Source organism: Nannospalax galili, unplaced genomic scaffold, assembly GCF_000622305.1.
Source record: "Nannospalax galili isolate Female #2095 unplaced genomic scaffold, S.galili_v1.0 scaffold1082, whole genome shotgun sequence".
Taxonomy (NCBI): Eukaryota; Metazoa; Chordata; class Mammalia; order Rodentia; family Spalacidae; genus Nannospalax; species Nannospalax galili.
Window position 1 is genome coordinate 2,395,136 of NW_008348580.1, and position 304 is coordinate 2,395,439.

The following is a 304-nucleotide window of genomic DNA, read 5'->3' on the forward strand; positions in this document are numbered from 1 at the left end:
GAGTTTGGGTTTCATTTGCTGTTGCTTTTCAAGTGTGTTGAGTTGCAATGTTTACTCATTTATTTGTGTTCTTTGCAATTTTTTGATGTAGGCACTTAGAGCTATAAATCTCCCTCTAAAGACCATTCTCAGTGTGACCCAGAGGTTTTGTTGTGTTGTATTGTCTTTTCTTTTAATTCCAGGAATACTTTTATTTCTTTCTTAATTTCTCTTTTGACCCATTCATCATTCAGGAGTGTGTTGTTTAATCTCCATGTGTTCATGTGGTGATTAGGGCTTCTTCGGGTGTTGATTTTGAGCCTTA